The sequence below is a fragment of the Puma concolor genome, chromosome D1 (genome assembly GCF_028749965.1).
Source record: "Puma concolor isolate L17-30 chromosome D1, mPumCon1.1.hap2, whole genome shotgun sequence".
NCBI classification, from domain to species: Eukaryota; Metazoa; Chordata; class Mammalia; order Carnivora; family Felidae; genus Puma; species Puma concolor.
Genome location: NC_141676.1, coordinates 22495171 through 22514582, shown reverse-complemented (window position 1 = coordinate 22514582; position 19412 = coordinate 22495171). Strand labels below are relative to the sequence as shown.

At 38.6% G+C, this 19412-nt stretch overlaps 1 protein-coding gene across 14 annotated transcripts in view; it reads right to left on the bottom strand.

Moving 5' to 3' along the window:
* LRRC4C (leucine rich repeat containing 4C) overlaps positions 1-19412 on the bottom strand; it is a 1215827-nt gene that overhangs the window by 107450 nt on the left and 1088965 nt on the right. For 2 of the 14 annotated variants that reach the window (XM_086677647.1, XM_086677655.1), the window contains one exon: positions 7610-7736. The exons of the other annotated variants lie outside the window; for them this stretch is intronic. The gene's annotated coding sequence lies outside the window, so the exon portion shown is untranslated. The remainder of the gene's footprint in view (positions 1-7609; positions 7737-19412) is intronic. 14 annotated transcript variants of the gene reach the window in all.

Sequence of the window (19412 nt, the reverse complement as noted above, 5' to 3'; positions counted from 1 at the left end):
AATTAAAACTTGGAGAGCTGAACTCCCAAAGTCAAACTGTAGAGTGAGAACTGAACATCAAGTACACTGACTCCAAAGACTGAGCCCTTAATTACACAAGTTTCCCTATATAAGAATACACTTTTACACAAGATCAACCTTGGTCCTATTGACATTTTGGTCAACAAGAAGCTGGACAACATGGCTGCCCAGTGCATTGAAGGATGTTCAGTACAGTCCTAGCTTCTATCCACAAGATACTAGGAGCACCCTTTCTCCCAGTCATGAGGAGATAAACGTCTTCAGGTTTTGTCAAATGTTTTCTGGATGGGGAAACAAAATTGCTCTTGATTAAGAGCCACCACACTAGGTAGTAGATTCTTCCTTTGAATACTCGTGGATGAAAGCAGAACATATTCCTCCTGCCTTCTCTCTATTTCCAAACTTTCTGACTACGGTACTTTTGAAAAAACATACTTTCTTTATGAAGTTAACATACACACTTACGCTGAGGTTTCCTTTGGTTGTCTTTCAGTTTAGTGGATTATCCACACATTTAGAAACCAGTGAGATACTTTACAGCAGGACAAGCCTCAGTTAACTTGAAGTAGGTCAACCAGTAACTTCTGGTCATGTGACATTGGGGAATTTATTTAACATCTCTCTAAGCCCTTTCTTAGAGTGAAGTTAATAATAGCCCCTTATAAATATGTAGGTTAAATGAACATATCCTTATAAAACAGTGTTTGGATCATAATGAATGCCCAATTAATGTTCATCATTACATTATATAATCATCACTATCCTCATCATCATTACTATTACTTGTGTTATTTTCATAGTTGGCTCTCTCTAATTTATCTTCAAAATTTCTGAGGCCATTGTAGTTGCTTTCCAAATTCACTGAAAATATTTATTTAGAGGTCATAACCTATGTCTACATGTCAAAGCAAATCCATTATATGGATATAATTTAAAGTCAAAGAAGTTGAAAATCAAGGTAAAGAGAAAATTGTTGAGAGGAAATACTTGACAGTGAAAGCTCAACTTCTTAACTCTGTGGATAAGACATATTAAATTTACAAATAAGCCACAAAGGGTGAAAATTGTTTTCACCGTAAGAAGAATTTTCAAAAAATGGTGCAGAATTTTATTCTTCTATTCCTTACAAACAGACATGGTACCAATTTTTCAGTCCTTCACTGATTGTTTACAAGAACAAGAGCTTTAACAAAAACCTATGTACTAAATACAAAAAGAAAACATCTAGACTTTCTAGCAGCACGTCTTCTTTGACCCAGACCCATGTTCATACTCTCAAGCGTAAACTTACCTGCATGGCCTTATTATGGCTTTTTTTTTCCATTTTTATTTTTCCTGAAGGTTTAGATCTCTGCAGTTGCATATTCTTTGCTATTTTTATGGTGAATGCCAGAAAACTGTCTTGATATGCAGCCATGCCAGTCATAAATATTGGGACATCTATAAAGAACAAGTGCCCCACAAAGAAAGAACTATGAGGGTGCACAGATTCATTCCAGCCTTCCTGACTCACAGCACAGAAAATTTGCTTCATTCTGTGAAATAACTGCTATAAGGCCACAGGTTCAAGAAGAGAAAGTCTAAGACCCAGGCTTAGTTTCTAAACACATTTTGACCTTTATTTAAGAAAACAAAGCAGACAGCATTAACACACACACACACACACACACACACACACACACACACACACCACAACACAACACAAGGAACTTTTAAATCTTAAGTCAATTATTTCAGATGGATAAAAGAAATGCTCTAAAGAAAACATCAGTTGTTGGCTCAAGGAGCTATAGGCTTTGCCAAATCGTAATATAGCCCTCGATATTCCCCTGGAATTCTCATTTTCCTCATATGTCTCCCTAGCTTCCATAGAAGGCGTTAACTTTAAATATGTAAACTTTGTTATTTCAGAACTTGTGATACATCATTGACAGAACTCACCAGGATCTGTTAATTCTTTCTTTTATAGACACAGAGAAGATTCTATTTCCCAGCTCCCTCACCACCTCCACACCTCAGAGTTAGGTGGGGCCAGGTGACTTTTGACAAATGGATTATAAATAGAATATAAGTGTGTCACTTCTTTTTTAATTTTTTTTTCAACGTTTATTTATTTTTGGGACAGAGAGAGACAGAGCATGAATGGGGGAGGGGCAGAGAGAGGGAGACACAGAATCGGAAACAGGCTCCAGGTTCTGAGCCATCAGCCCAGATTGGGGCTCGAACTCACGGACCGCGAGATCGTGACCTGGCTGAAGTCGGACGCTTAACCGACTGCGCCACCCAGGCGCCCCAAGTGTGTCACTTCTGAGGAAGGCAGAGGAATGCCCTGAACTATCTCCAGCTTGCTTCTCCCTGTGATAGCAATCTGGAAGCCCCATGTTCAGAAGGCAAAGCCATAAGACAGAGGCAGACCAACCCTCTCACACATCACTTGAGGGTTAAAAGAGGCCCACAGTAGACTCAGCATGCACAAACAATAAACTCGTGTTAATCCACTGAGATTTCAGGGTTGATCTGTTATCACAGCGAGTTTAGACAATCCTGACCAATACAGTTCCTGACATGGTTTCTAGTATTTAGTAAGTGCTTAATATGTAGCTCCTTAAAGAATCAGCATGCAGGGCTGAGATCACCATTTAGTAGAAACATCTAAATCTAGACATGGCTTATGAAGGGAAAAAAAACAGTCATCTTGATTTATTTAAAAAATCAATTTCTGCATATTAAGTATGTAGAGACTATATATCAACCGTTATACAGCTCAGGGACTACCCAGCATGACTGCATATTGCTGACTAAGGAAAAGACAGGTCATGTTCATGTAAAAAGATTATTACCACCATAAAGTAGTCCCTATATGTTAGGTTCAAAATGAATGAAGAGAGTAATTTGGTTGGAAGGGAACAGATCTGTGACTTTTCCTCTTCCCACTTCTGCCTTTTATCTAAATGGCGTATCATATCATAGTTAAGCTACTTTGTGACAAAAAAGGATGTCACTTTCCTTGCAGCCACTATCATCTGCCATTTTCGGCATGGTTCTAGAAAGCAGGAGAGATCCAGGTTCTCCCTTCACTCCGCGGGGGAGTATCTGCAGGACTATGACCTCTAAATAGACTTTCTCTTACGCTCTATTTGACCCTCTGGTAAAGTGGGCCCAATGATGACCTTAACACCAGGTCATGGCAAAATCAAGTAGCACATTGCATTATAAGAACCTAGCACAGGGCTTGCTACATTTTAGCACATAATAAATGTTGGTTTTATTTCTTCAGCCCCTTTTTCTTATTCTCACCTCCCTCTCTTTGGTCCTCCCCCTTATTTCCTTTCAATGTCTTGGGGTTTTGGGTTTGTTTATTTTGTTTTTTGTTTTGCATTATTTGTTTCTTTGTTGTTTAAACTGAAAAGCAAAGGCAGTGAATGCTAGATGATTCTCAAAACATCTCTCAGTATGAAATACCTAGGCCCTTGAAGTTTGCTTATTACTGGGAATTTGGAATTGACAGCAGAGGCCACAAGAATGAAAACGCTATCCCACACCACCAGAGTCGGGCCTGAGCAGGCAAGCAGGGGCATCAAAGGTGAGGAAGCAATGCCAGAATGAACGACAAAGGGTGCAGTGACCTGTTGGCAGCCACAGCTAAATGGAGTTTTATAAAACTAGAGCCTCCTAGAGTCTCTGTTGTCTATGGCTTTCTAGATTTTGATTAATTCAAATGAATTTAAAACAAATCAACACTGGGGGGAGGTATATCACTTTGCCCACTGGGATGCAGAAGAGTCTGAAGTTTATATTGTAACAGAAGTTTCATGTTCATCCGGGCTCTTAAGAGAGCATCTTCAGAGGCACCTGGGTGGCACAGTCGGTTAAGCGTCCGACTTCAACCAGGTCACGATCTCGCGGTCCGTGAGTTCGAGCCCCGCGTCAGGCTCTGGGCTGATGGCCATCAGCCCAGAGCCTGGAAGCCTGTTTCCGATTCTGTGTCTCCCTCTCTCTCTGCCCCTCCCCCGTTCATGCTCTGTCTCTCTCTGTCCCAAAAATAAATAAACGTTGAAAAAAAAAAAAAAAAAAGAGAGAGCATCTTCAAAAGGTGGATAATAAGGAAGATGAAATGGTGTTTTTAAATATTTCCTTGTGCCTGTAAACCAGTCTCAGCCAACAAGTGAATATCCAGTAAGAACAAACACCTCACACTGTAATTCCTCGAGTGGGCACTGGTCCACACTGTTTCCTGATATGTGCCTGAATACCTTTGAATTACGACTTCATTTCACCTCCTGACTCTGGCCCCACACTTGTCCCTGGATTTGATAATGGTTAACGTTCTTTGGTTTTTCTCCCTCTATCTACACTGGATTCTCAGACCAAATTGACTACAGTGATCCAAGATTTACATCCCAGCTTTACATCCCCCATTCTACCCAGGCAATGGCACCAACCAGGGCAATTAGGATTCAGAAAATGGTTGTAAAGTCACTTTTTTTGAAATAGCTAAGCACCAGCGTATCAAAAAAAGAGATATGAAAGTCTCTTTATTATCAACCAATAATACTCCAAAGTAACTATCAGGGCAAAAATTCACTTAAAGAGAAATTTAAATTCACATAAATTAGAGCAGAGAGCATCTTTAACACATCTGAGTGTCAGAGTTGTAAAGAGGAAGCACCTAATGAGTCAATGAATCATGGAAATATACATATATTTTTAAATGTTTATTTATGTTTAAAGAGAAAGACAGAAAAAGAGAAAGAGGCAGACAGAGGAGAGACAGAGAGAATCCTTAGCAGGCTTCGCGCTGTCAGCTTGGAGCCCGACGTGGGGCTCAATGTCACCAATCACGAGATCATGACCTGAGCCAAGAGTGGGTCCTTTAACCACTGAGCTACCCAGGTGCCCCACGGAATATATTTTTAAGCAATTTGGAATCATTTCTCTCTTGCCCATCCCTGATTCATGTATCTTCTAAAGTGTTGTGTTTCAATTGCCAAGGAGAGGTGTTTATATAAAAGGTGATCTTTTCTCCTGCAGATTCTAGGGAACTACACCCAGTAGGAAAAAACTGAAATTTGAGAGAAACACCAGCTAAAACACTACCGGACCTGGCTTCCCTCACCTCCAACAATCCCGCATAAGCTCTAGGCTTTAGCCTGAATTCCAAAGAAGGACATCCAAACACAATCTTAGCACTGTGTTAGTTGAATTATACTCACCTATGTCTCTGCTTTTGCTCTCCACTTACATACCTACAATATGACAAAGACTTTGCCTCAAATTGATTTCTGGCCTCTATGTGCAAGTGACCATGATCTCAATTCTTCCTCCTTTACAATGTCTTCTGAATTCCCTCCCCAGCAGCACTGTTGCCTCTTTTTTTTTTTCAAATTTCATCGTGTTCTTAGCAGAGCTCATATTTTTCCTTAAATTCAAACCGCCTTGTATTTGCTTATTTATTATGCCTGTGAATAATGTCTAAATGTGAACTGACAATACCCGGGATCCCTTTCCTGATCCTCAGGCCCCCTCTCAGAGCCTAGTTCACCACTGTGTAACCTAGTTCTCTGTCAATGTGTGTGGAACTGAATTTAAAAAATAAAAACAGGGAAACATCTCACGTGCTTTCTCCCTGTTCATACTTCTGTTAGGGAAATGAGTGATATAAGACAATGTAAATATGCAATGTGCCAGGGCAAAAACGAGATTTCAGACAACCGATCACATATCCAGAATTCCTATGGCAAGACCCAATGACCTCCACTAGATACAACCCAGTAAAGAAACCAAAAGCAAGTCAACGGACTTCGTAATGCGTTGGTTTCCTCGATCTTCTTTATTGCTAACTGTTCTGTATATAAAACCCCTATCTTGCTACTGTCTTTCAGCCAGAAGCCCCAACCAGTAGAAGCAGAGTGCTTTCCCAACACTTAATAATAAAACCAGAAAGGGCTAAAGGCTCTTTTCTTGTGTGGCAAGGAGGAGGCACATCATTAGCCAGGCTGGATGGTATTCCCTTGATGTATAAATCCCCCAAAATATGTAAACAATTTGATTTCTAGTAAAATACTTAGTTGACTTTTGGTTACACCTATGACTCTGATGGCATAGAACCTTGCTACTCAGAGTGCTGGGACCAGCAGCATCAGCAGCATCTGGAAGCTTTTTAGAAATTCAGACTCTCAGACCTCATCTCAGATCTAATGAATCAGAATGTGCATTTTAACAATATGCCCAAGTGACTCAAATGTACATAATATTTTAAGAGCATGGACATCCAATATTCCAGCAGCAATATTTCACCTGCATCATAGTGGTCTCTGCTCTAAGCCATGATTTGATTGTAAAAGTAAAATATTTTCTTCTCACACTCTCTCCTTCTCTACCCCTCACTCTTTTCTATACACCTGACCATTTCCTTTAATATGCAGTATAAAAAAACACAAAAGATTTTTCATACTTTCGATTGTACACATTTCTTTCATATACATTATTCCATTTCATCCCTTTGATATCTCTGTAAACACCATCACGCATAACTTGTCAAATGTCATCTTGGTAATAAATGTCTGACTTGCATGCCAATGTTGTAAACATGTTTCCCCTGTAACCAATGAACTCCCTACCCTCAAAATTCTCTGCATTATAAATCGTACTTTAAAAATGGATTGAATCCACATATTCAACAGGGGAAAATGGATATTTAAAGTATCCCACAGAGTTTGGAAAGACTTGCACCTGATGGGGACCTTAGGGGAAACAGACAAAAAAAAAGAGGATATTAATTTCTTGCTCCTCCCATTACCCTCACAACCCCCTGCCGAAGTCCATGGAGCCAAGGACTTGAAATGCCAGGCGGATCTTAATCTTGAATCTTTTGCCCTTGCCACTCCCATAACCCAGATTATCCTAAACAGACAGTAAACATGCACACTCTTGATGAAAGCTTTTATAGCTTCCATTACATAATGGATTTGCTGTCATTTTATTGAAACTGTGCATACTGAAGAAATGAGAGGGAAAAAAAAAAAAAAAGATCCAATTATTGCTTATAAGCAATGGAGTTTTCAATGAACCCAAACCAACTTGGGCATTTCTATCCTATAATGGCAGGACTTCCTGAACAACCCTACTCATTGATGTGACTCGAAATTTCCAGCAATGAGTAAAACAACATAAGGCAATAGCAATAAAGAAACATTTCCTATAGTTTAATTAAGAAGTTGTCTGTAGTCTTAGGATATAATATAGTAAATTACCAACCATATTCAAAGCCAGGTGCACTTTCAAAATCTTTAGTCCAAATCTATGCCATGTACAGAGATAAGTATCTGTACATAATATAAAATTATTAACCAGACTTTAGCCTTCATCCAAATTCTTGAACACTGACATTTAGGTATATATTTATCATCATTTTTATAAGAGGCTCTTGATTATTACAAAATGGAAATCACACTGGAAGTTACAAATCTAAAATTAAACATAAGTAGAATGTTACAATAAGAAGGAATTTTAGAGAAATCACATAGACCTATCCTTCATTTCCAATTTATAGATTCACTGAGAGGCCCAAAGAGGCCACACAACTTACCCCAAGCTCCACTGTTGTCTGTTACTGACTAGCTGAGTAACTCTGGGCAAGTCCCCTGTCTCTCAGCCTGTTTCCTCATCTGCAAAATGACGTGATTGGACTAGATGATGTTAAGATTTCATATAGCCTGAAAAAGACATTTTTCTACAAGGCCACATCCTAGAATATCCACCCTTCAAAAGCAACATACAAGAATATGAAAAGATATTTAAATGGCGCTGGGGGGCCACTGATGTTACCGTTTGTTGGTATTGTATCTCAACTTGAGACTTTAGAACCACATGGGTTGCATGGGTGCCCACGAACAGTAGGCAAACCAGGAGAGAACAAGTTTGGGCATATCCTTTGCCAGAAAAGTCTTGCGACTGAAAATCAGTCCAGGGTGAGGTTTTATCTTCTCCTCCCCCTTCTGAGGATTAGTGACTTCATCTGTCTGGGCTCTGCCTCAGAGATTTCTCCTCAAGGTTCACTAGAGCCCTGTGAGTCCAGCCCTTGACCTAACCCCAGACAAAGATGTATTTCCTCCTGGAAGACTCCCCGCCTGGACGCGTCACTCATAATCAACCTTAAAAGAGACTTTAGGCTCCAGGGAGCTGCACATTTTGGCATCTTTTAAGCAGCTGTCTGGCTTTGGTCTGTAGTGAAACCTTTTTGTTTTATTACAATTTTATTCTGTTAGAAACAAAGAGTTGGTATGCTTAATTAAAAAAAAAAAAGTAGATTAAGCCTTTGAATGGAGGAACTGCATGATCATTGGTCATGCTTTAGGTACATGTATTTATTTCCCTTCCCTCATTCTTATGTAGGGTTGTATCTTTGAAATGGCTTCTATTTTGTTCAAGTGAGTTTCCACCTTTCTCTTTTTATTCTTTTCATTATTGCTATTTTCTATGGGGCAATCACACAGCCAGGCAGTGGTTTAAGTTTTTAAAAGGGTATTTAAATATAACGACTCCATGAAGCAGAACCCAGGAATTATGTATGCAAGAATGGGCATTGCCAATATCCCTACCAATTAAGTCAATCATTAAACCTGAGTTTAATTTATTGGGCTCATTTTAATGATATACACAAGTGAACCTGAAACCCTGTGTCCTATTAACAGTAACATATTTAAGGAAAGCTGGCATCTATATCTAAATCATTCTATACAAAATGTGGCCAACCAGGAGAGGAAGAATTCTATAAACTATGCCTAATCCAATAAATAACAATTATGTTATTATTAGCATTATTATTATCTATTCTTTTTTTTTTTTTTTTAAATTTTTTTTTTTCAACGTTTATTTATTTTTGGGACAGAGAGAGACAGAGCATGAACGGGGGAGGGGCAGAGAGAGAGGGAGACGCAGAATCGGAAACAGGCTCCAGGCTCTGAGCCATCAGGCCAGAGCCCGACGCGGGGCTCGAACTCACGGACCGCGAGATCGTGACCTGGCTGAAGTCAGACAGGACGCTTAACCGACTGCGCCACCCAGGCGCCCCTATTATTATCTATTCTTTACAGATTGCTTATTATGCATTGTGCACTCTTCTAAACAAGTTACATGATTACGTAGTTTTAACTTCACAGAAACACTGCAGTATTAACTATGAAAAAAAGACATGTAGAGATGGGATGGAGCCAAACAATGGCCTCCGACAGGGTAGGCTTGTTGTAAAAGGATGATCCTAAACTGTTAACTGGCTATACTGGGAAAAACCAAGATTGGAAGGTACAGGGAAACCAAGTGTGGCTCAACTCCCATCTATGCAACCTGAGCAGCAGATACACCTGCCTATAGGGAGCATGTTTATCCCTAAAGGTACTCAGCAACAGGGTTCTGTGACCAAGATCCCAGGGATGGTGTAGAAAGGGATTCCGGCAATGGATGGAAGCAGTGAACCAAGGATCTGCCAGCCCTAGAATTCTGGGTAAAAGTACATGGAGAATATATGAACACTGGGAGTATAGCTGTACAAATACATGAATGAATCAAAAGACAGGTGAACAATCTTAGATAATGATACTTTGTATGTGTCTCTCCTATAGCACTCATTCTATTTTGTGTGAAATCTATGTGTGTCCTTTCATCTTCATTTCCAGTAAACTCTAAGTTCACTGAATCATGACTTACCACATACTAAGTATTAACCTTTGGAAAAGTGCTCATTTCCCTCTCCAGTAGTAATGGAACCTATCATACAGGATTGTCACAAGGAATACATTAGACTGTATATGGAAAGGAGTTAGCCTACTGTCTAGTATAAATAGAGCTCTTAGTTATTGTTACTACCATTATTCTTGTAATTATTACTAAGCCACAGATGCATTTCTTAGGCCCATAATCTTGATTTTATAGTCTAATAAGTATCAGTCAATAACCAGTTTTACATTCCAATAGATCAATTAAAGCAACACGATTTTACCTGCCAACCTGCCAATATAAATTTTCCAGGAAGGGGGAATCAAACCCAAACCACCCAAGAGTTCATCAAAGAAGCAACTCAATAAAATGTTTTCACCATGCTTCTCTCTTAAATAACAAGAGAATATGGAGTGAGGAAAAGACAAAATGAAATATTTTATTTCAACCTGTTAAAAATTATTACTGTTTGATGCTTGTTGTATGCATGACAAATGAGCATACATTTCTCTCTTTTTGTGGTGAAAGAACTGTTACATGCCTTTGCAATTTATTAATGTTGTCTTCAATTTTCCTATGAAATTAATATCAAATGCATTTGAATGTGGCTCCTGGAATAATAGCAAGATGGACTTTTAAATTGCATGTGCTCAAACTGGTTTAAAAAGGCAAATTTCCGGGGCGCCTGGGTGGCGCAGTCGGTTAAGCGTCCGACTTCAGCCAGGTCACGATCTCGCGGTCCGTGAGTTCGAGCCCCGCGTCGGGCTCTGGGCTGATGGCTCAGAGCCTGGAGCCTGTTTCCGATTCTGTGTCTCCCTCTCTCTGCCCCTCCCCCGTTCATGCTCTGTCTCTCTCTGTCCCAAAAATAAATAAACGTTGAAAAAAAAATTTAAAAAAAAAAAAGGCAAATTTCCATACTGTAATTTACACTAATATTATTCAAGCAATTTTAGCAATGGGGCTCTTTTTTTAAAAAAGTATCTTATGCCCCCCCCCCCCATAAACTAAGGCCTTCAAATACATATCATTGGGTAAGAAAATACTTCATTCTTCAAGGAAGTCCTGAAGTACCTTCCTAGAATTTTTAAAGTAGTTATAAAGCTAGCCTTCAAATCCAAACACCTTATATTATTGATGAAAAAACTGAGTCCCCAAAAGGGAAGCTGATTTGATCATGTTACAAAACTAGTTAGTGGCAAAACTTAGAATCCATGATTCATTCGTTCATTCATTTCATGTTTGTTGAGAGTTTTCCATGTGTCCATTCTGTGGTAGGCTTCCTATAGATATTGTGCTTATTAGTTTTAAAATTCATTCAATTTCCACTTGGCAATTATTAATTTAATATCTACTATGAATAGGCACTACGTTTGGTATAGGGTACTGAGATAAGTGCAAGTAAGACTTGTTACCTATCACAAGCCCTTAAAAACTAGTTGAGGATGTACTGAGTACAGAGGTAGAGTAATTGGTAGCATGTAGTTAATACCATAAGAAAGCAAGAGAATTTGATGAGTTAATTTAGTATTTTCCTAGCCATATATAAAAAATACCCTATATCTATTAACCAATAATCAAATCTGTATTTATCATGTAGCATGTACTGGGAATGTGATTAGAAAAATCCAAGACCAGCTAGAAATTTATAATCTAAGAAGCTGAGATGCACAAACAAAACATTTGTTTTACAACATCAGGACACTGGTTAAGTACTGAGGGTAATGTAGCAATTTATGTATTAAAGAGATTTCTTTAAAAGAAAAAGCTCAGGGGCGCCGGGGTGGCGCAGTCGGTTAAGCGTCCGACTTCAGCCAGGTCACGATCTCGCGGTCCGGGAGTTCGAGCCCCGCGTCGGGCTCTGGGCTGATGGCTCAGAGCCTGGAGCCTGTTTCCAATTCTGTGTCTCCCTCTCTCTCTGCCCCTCCCCCGTTCATGCTCTGTCTCTCTCTGTCCCAAAAATAAATAAACGTTGAAAAAAAAAAAAATAAAAAAATAAAAGAAAAAGCTCAGTGTGGACTGACTTTAAGAATCTGAGTGGGCTCCAAAGAAGAGGTATGATTTTAATTTAAAGAATTTATTATTACTATTCACATTTACCATTAACATTGGCATATTCCATTGCACCTGAATTTCTTAACAATACTCTTTGGAATGACTACATAAACAGACTTTTCTCCAATTAATAGTTTATGAACAACTAGCACAAAATTACATTATAATATCAACAGGCCCCCAAAGAGTCATTTGGCAGTTGAGCAGTTTATTCTTCAGTTGCTTTGTGACAATCCTGATTTTTCACCTATTAAATCAGGAAGCATTTCAGAATTGATCAGGTCTTTATCAATCTTGGCATATCCTGACACACTTAAGTCTCTAAGAAAACTCAATGCCGTCTCTTCCACATTTCTTTGACTTAATTGTCACCCAAGTCACAGTGCCCTCTCCCTCTTCTGAGCAATGTAATGGTCTGTACCTTTCACTTGAAAAATCTTTTTTTTTTAACCTAGTCTTTACATGTTACTACATTACTTATAAATAAATATCTTTTTTTCCCTCATCTATACTAGAAGCTCAAGATAATAAAAGGCATAGCTTATACCTAAATACAATGATCTGCTAAAGAAGCACTTAATAAATAGTCACTGCTGTCATTTGATAGCAAAGGAGAGGTCCCTGTGTGTTACAGATATACTAGTCAATGAGTAGGAGTTGACAACCTACAACTTGTTATTTCTGATGCTTTATTCATTTAATCCTCAACTCCTGGGAGAAAAAGCAAGCAACCAAGCAAGCAACCAAGCAAAGAACAACATTGAACAGCAGTAGGATACCCATATTCTACTCCCAAATATGCCACTAATTTAACTGTGCCATTCTGCATTAGGGTGTCAATCTATTATTCGGTCTTCTATTTCTCCATATGTAACCCAATGGGCTTGGCTGAAATACTGCAGAAGACGCATTCTTTCTGATCCTTAAATATTACAAGAGTCAACCAGGAACACACCAAATGAGAAAATTATTTTGTTTGGATTATGGCAATATGGGGGTTGGAGCGAGGCTGAACATTCTTTAGTGTAGTTGCTCCAAAATTTTTAGTTTTTGTATCGAATCTCCCAGTGAGAAATCCACTATGCAGTGAAACAGTGCAAAGCTTCTGTTTCTCCCTCTCGCTCTTTCTCTCCTTCTCTCAAAACTGAAAACGAAGTTTTACCAGTCAAACCTTGCAACGTGGTACACAGTAGCTTTTCTATTCTATCCTATCCCACCCCATCCTATCCTGTCTTCTGCTACCTCATTCCATTCCAGCCCATTTCAATCTATTGCCTTAAATAAAACCTCAGATTTGAATAATCAAATTGATTTCATTATCTTCTCTGGCTACATGAGTTCAGTCACATTATTAATTTATTCTATGGATTATTTTCTTCATTTGTAGAATATGGATAACATGTCTTTAGAGGGTTGTTTTTGGTATTAAATAGAATACTATTTAGCACTGCGCTTGGCATTAAGTGTTCAATACAGATATATTATTTTTATATGTTATTATTTTACCTATTTTGATTATTATATTATTATCATTCATTTTACTTAAGGGTATTTGGAGACTGTTAATTTATCTTATATTCTCATATACCTGATATGGATTGTGAAACTAGGAAATTCTTTACTTTTTAGGAAATCCTTTACTTTTTAACCAATAAGTAGGGAAAAAATTAATACAATTGGTCCAGGGCCCCTGGATGGCTCAGTCAGTAAAGCTTGTGACTTTTAATTTCATCTCAGGTCATGATCTCACAATTCATGAGTTTGAGTCCCACATTGGGTCTTGCTTGGGACTCTCTCTCTCTCCCTGTCTCTCTGCCCCCTCCTGCTCATGCATGCACACTCTCTCTCTTTCTTAAAATAAATAAACATTAAAAAAGTGTTTGGTCCATACATTTCCAGACATCAAATACTCAATATTACTTTGTTTTTGGTTAACTCTGGAGACTTTTCATTTCGTGCTTAATCTCCATGGTGATTAAGGGATGTGGAAATGATAACACTGGCATTTCATTTAAATGTTTCCATGAGGTGACATATGACAGATTCATTCTTCTAACTTAACTGAGATGAAAGTCATCTCATCTCCTATTACTAGGGGACAAATATGAACTGAAGCATGTGGTTTCCCTCACTCCTAATATCTGTACCAGAGGAAAAATATTAACTAAAAGGAACAACTAAGTCCTCTGATTTTTTAATGATTCTAGTTTGAATCTTCAAAACACTGCTTATATAAAGGGATATAAGGAGAAGTCTCATTTTTATTTCCATTATTTTTAATTTTTTAAGTATTTATTTATTTATTTTGAGAGACAGTGACAGAGAGTGAGCAGGGAAGGGGTAGAGAAGAGAGAGAGAATCTCAAGCAGGCTCTTCACTGCCAGTGCAGAGCCCAATGTGGGGCTTGAACTCACAAATCATGAGACCATGACCTGAGCTGAAATCAAGAGCTGGTGCTTAACTGACTGAGCCATCCGGGGAACCCCGATTTCCATCTTTTTTAGATTACTGAAGGAGATCATTCTTTCATGATAAAATTCACTATTCAATGATTTTTCAAACTAAAATATAAACATTCAAAATAAAAGGTATATATGTGATATAGCATTTCTATTTCCTGTAAGCATAAATACTTACAGGAAGCAGAAAAAGTAACTGGTGGAGCACCTAGGTAGCTCTGTCAGTTAAACATCTAACTCTTGATTTTGACTCAGGTCATGATCATAATTCATGGGATTGAGCCCTGCATCAGGCTCCATGCTGATAGCATGGAACCTGCTTGGGATTCTCTTTCTCTCTCCCTCTTTCTCTGCCCCTTCACCTCTCTCTCTCTAAATAAATAAATAAACTTAAAAAATGAAAATAATTTGTTTACTATTTCTGCCATGACTTGTCAGGAAACTGAGCATGTTCACACACAAAAGCAAAGAATAATACCAACGGCTCAGCAGCAGATGAAGTGGCAAGATTTCCCTAGGTGGAGTTTATAGTTATCTTTTAATCACTCAAGAGACTAAATTTTTTTTTTGACCTGAATTTATCTTGCCTCCTTTCAACCTTACCTCCACTGATCCTATAACATCTTCCTCTTCTCTGTCTCTTTTTTTAATACTAATTTAAATATGGACCTTTTTGTAATCACCATGTGTGCCATCGGCATCAACATTTCAGAAGACATCTTCAGCGCACCCACTGCGTATCCACCATACTTGTTTAATTTTGTTAATTGAATGTTTCTCAAACAACCTCATCATCTGCCCTCAGCACTTGGCATTTTCCTGTTATAAAACTATCCTTTGCAATGTCTTCTCTGCCAACCAGAAGGGCGAGACTCTTGCTTATAGCATCTCCCAAAACACAGGACTGGTCTTTAACAAAATCCCCATGTTGTCAGACCACAACGGGGGAAGTGAAAAGAACTAACACTGAGTGCCTACTACATATCAGGCTATAAATGCATGGTATTTAGTCTTCAAAACAGTCCTATGATACAGAAGACATTACACCAATTTTAAACAGATGATGGAAACAAACAAACAAACAAAAAATATTCTATCACTTATCGCAAGACACACGATGGGCAAGTTCTTGAGACAGTATTCCAGAGTCCACACTGGGTCACTGCACAGTACCATTTGTACTAAGGAAAGGCTGACTTATATTCTGGTTTTTTTTTTTTTTTCTGTCAAAGAGCTCTTTGAAGGCCTTAATACTCTCTGTTGTCCAGATATAGGGGCCATGTTAACTCCCAAACAGTTCTAAGCTGTGTAAAGCCCTTTCCCTCAGCTCCAGTTCTAGAAAGGTTTGGAAGACAGGAAGAATTAGCAGCCACCCTGTAGACATACTGACTATACTGTGGAAAAGCTAAAGCCAGGGGACCTGAAAAGCTTTCTCCCACTAATGGAAAATTATTTTAGGTCTTTTCTCTTAGGGAGTTTTACATATGAAGCTTAAATTCACACACACACACACACACACACACAACAACAACAACAACAACAACAACAATAAATACCTCTCACACAGAGTTCTGTTAGTAGCCTGATTTGTTTATAACCATGAATTGAAGTCAACCTCAGTGGTAACTGTGTAGAGTGAAAGCTTTATGGGAAGTTAGTTTCCTATGCTTCACTCCTCTTTGCACCCCTACCCAGAATGCTCTCTGCTTTTCCATCCTTCCCTAGCAAAACAAACCACCCTTCATTCTTCTGGGCCAAGCCCCAAGGTCACCTCCTCCACAAAGCTTTCTTCATCACCTTCCTACCCCTAGTTATCTTTCCTTTGAGTTTCCCCCAACATTTTATTCATGTCCCCAAAATAGTGCCTATCACAGTGCATCACATATTTCTCATTCTACAGACCAGGTTTTTCAACCTCATTACTAATGGCTTTTGGAGCAATATAGCTATTATTTAATGCCCTGTGAATCGTAGGATGTTCAGCAGTATTCCAGGTCTCTACCCACTGGATGCCAGTAGCAGCTCCCCTTTGATTGTGACAAATATTCGATTGAGACCAAATGTGTCTCTAGATAGTGTCAAATTTCCCCTTAGGGGAGGGCAGTATCACCCCCAGTTAACAATTCAGTTTTAGATCACGGGGACCACATGAGTAGTGACTGTGCTTTTTTTCATCCTATACACATGGGAATATCAGGCCCATGGCAAACGGTTACTTAAAATCTGTTGGTTTTAATGAAATTACTCTCATTTCCCAATAACTACATACTGCATTATAAAATGCATTAAATTCATACTTTGTTCAAAAGTGAAAAAAACATGACTGCTAAATTAAACTCTGGATTCAAGGAAAATGAGATCAAAAGTCATTGGATGTCAAAGTAGAGAAAATACTTCTTGGGAACCTGGGTGGCTTTGTCACTTAAGCGTCTGAGTCTTGGTTTTGGATCAGGTCATGATCTCACGGTTTGTGGGTTTGAGGCATGCATCAGGCTCTGTGCTGACAGCTCAGAGACTGGAGCCTGCTTCAGATTTTGTGTTTCCCTCTCTCTCTGCCCCTCTCCCACTAATGCTCTGTCTGAAAAATAAACATTAACGAAAGAAAATTTAAAAAGAAAAAAAATACTTTTCTCTGTATATGTAAGAAATCAAAAAATCATATATGTATTACATATAATTATATATATGAAATATATTATATAAATGCGTGTATACACCCATACACATAATAACTTTTCATAGAAAACTACGTTCAGAAAACTGGATATATGTAATGTGATATCTCTAAATACATCATACTTAACATGCTTTGTTCAATACAATATGCAGCCAATTGCTAGGGTTTTTTTTCCCCTGAAAGACTCATTCATGATAAAAGTGATGCTTATTTTGAAATTTCAAAATTAGAGGGACCTGATTAAATAAAGAAGTGCAGACAGTATGATATTGCCTTTCTTCCTGATAAGATATTCATCTCTTCCCAATTTGGTGCAGAACAATTTAAAGTCATCTCACTTTGTTTATTTCTGTGGACTAGTCAACCATTTATTTGGCCTGAAATGCAGAACCAGTACTATCTTAATATCAATTTATGATGAAAGATTTTTTCTCACCTCGGAATAGGGAAGCCCTGGCATATCTTCATTTTTTTTCCTGAGCTGAGGTTGCTATTAAAGTTCTGGAAGTGAGGGGCTCCTGGGTGGCTCAGTTGGTTAAGCAACGACTTCGGCTCATGTTATGATCTCAGGGTTCGTGGTTGTGAGCCCTGTTTAGGGTTTTATGCTGACAGCTCAGAGCCTGGAGCCTGCTTTGGCTTCTGTGTCTCCCTCTCTCTCTGCCCCTCCTCTACTTGTGCTCTGTCTCTCTCTGTCTCTCTTTCTCAAAAATAAATAAATATTTTAAAAAATTTCTAAAAGTGAGATATATTTGTCTTTTCTCTTAGTAGCACATCTGCAGAGTCTGTTATTCTCTGTTATTCTCACTGGTAGACTGTAAGCAGCAGCAGGTGCATTTGGCAAGTTGATAATTTTTGCAAGAAAGAATTGCAAAAACAAGACCGGCCCCTCCTGAGCAGTCAGAAAGGTGGTCACTCAGCACAAATATGCATGATCTCAGAGAAATTATGCAAGACCATATTTTCAGTTGCCATGTTTTATTGATTGCCTCTTTTTGGTTTTAGATACATGAATTATACTTTTCATTACAATACTATGAGATGGTGATTATTCCTGCTCCTATAAAGAGGAAGTTATTAAATACCAAGATAATAAAAAAAATCGTGTGATGTCATTTAACTACTCAGGAAGTGGACCAAAATTCACCCCGTGATCCTTCTCAGGTACAGACAGCAAGCACCTCAGAGTACACAGTAGTTCTTTTTGCACCCACTCCTCCACAAATACCACCCACATGCAGATTCAAACTTATAACCAGGGATATTTCTACAATCTTCACTCCCTCACCCCCGGACTGTCCTCAGCCCCACAGGCATGCAGAAAGGAAAGTAAAAGTCACCAAAATGCAAAGGAACATGCACTTTTGGAACAGTTTGATTCTGAGGTTGAGGGGCCTGCATTCCTGAGATAAGAAACAAACAAAGAAACAACACTTTCACCTCCTCATTTTACACCAGTGGGTTTCCTGTTCTCTGGTTTCAGTTTAAAGAACCTGGGCTCCAATAAGTTACTTTAATTTAAAAGAGCTTACATCATTCCTTACACGGATTTTGCTCTTTAGAATGCCTTGACAAATGTCATTTTCTGCTATTCTTGCTGCAGCATTTTGTGCTGTGATAGAACAGACCACATGCTCACCTGGGCCCCTATACTGTAGATGCATCTTGGAAGGCCACTTTTCAAGTTTCATTTGGTCCCTTCTAACCAGCTACATGAACACAGCTTCACTGGGCGTCAGTGAATCACTGATACTTATTGTCAACCTATTATCTTCTATATCTCTCTATCTCTCTATCTGTCTATCTATCTCTACCTATCTATCATCTATTCATTCATCAATCCAACCCTCCATCCTGTCTATTTCACAGAATCAGGGGACAAATGAAATATTACAGGTGAAAGCATTGTGTAACCCACAAAACATTATTCACATCTAGCAACCAAGCAATTTCATACACACACACACACACGCGCGCGCGCGCACGCACACGCACACACACACTCATACAGTACCCCAAGGAACAGATGGCTTTCAAGACAAATGGATCTTACCACACACTTTAGAATTCCAAGTCAGTTCAGAAAGAGTCCATTTTATTCTGATAGGGGTGTGAAAAGGTCAAGTATTGATTTAGACTTCTAAGAGGAGACAAAAAATAAAAAGGCCTTCCTGAAAATATTTACTACATTTTGCTTTCATTCAGGGTTTCTGTGCAGAGCAGAGATGGTTTGAAGCCCACAGGATGGCAAAGATAAAATGGCCCAGCTTATAAATGTGGGCTTGGGATCAATTTTACTTGTCCCTATGACCTTTAATACACAAAATGGAAAACTCCTATATTGTTGCAGTAGAAAATGTATGAGAAATGAAAATAAAGCAATCAAAAGCTTTATGTAATTCATATATTAAAATATACAGCATGTTTTATGTTTACTCATAAATAATGTTTTTTCAAAGCACTTTCATATAGACATATCGCTGCACCAAACA